This window comes from Cheilinus undulatus, linkage group 14 (genome assembly GCF_018320785.1).
Source record: "Cheilinus undulatus linkage group 14, ASM1832078v1, whole genome shotgun sequence".
NCBI lineage: Eukaryota > Metazoa > Chordata > Actinopteri > Labriformes > Labridae > Cheilinus > Cheilinus undulatus.
The window spans coordinates 46,951,566-46,952,051 of NC_054878.1; positions in this window are offsets into that span (position 1 = coordinate 46,951,566).

Here is a 486-nt window from a genome sequence, read left to right on the forward strand (position 1 = left end):
GGGACATATCGATCAGCAGCAACACCGATTTTTATACTATTTATTACTAAAATGTGTTAATGCTATGAGCCCTTCCTCATTCTCATCATCCAAAGTGAAATCCGCAAATCAGAAAATCCTGCAAATAGGAGGTTTTGCGCTTTTCATGCCAAATATGGTAAAAAATGACGCCATCTGGTGGAGGGTATCTGATCAATTCCAAAGCAAGAGCTCAGACTGACACCCAGATATAGCCACATGCATGTGTTATGCTTGACACCTTTAGTGCAACTCTTGCTTGTAAACAGTTCATTTTAAAATAAATAGACGTTTGGAGGATTTAAAATAAAATAAACAGAAAAAAACATAACTTTAGAAAGCTAAATGATAAATAAATTATATTATAAAATATTTTAGACGTACTTTAGGAGCTGAACTGAAACTGGAAAGGTCAGATAAAAACACTTGGCTGAATTCATGTCTGCTTGTCTGACCTCCGCCCAGCAG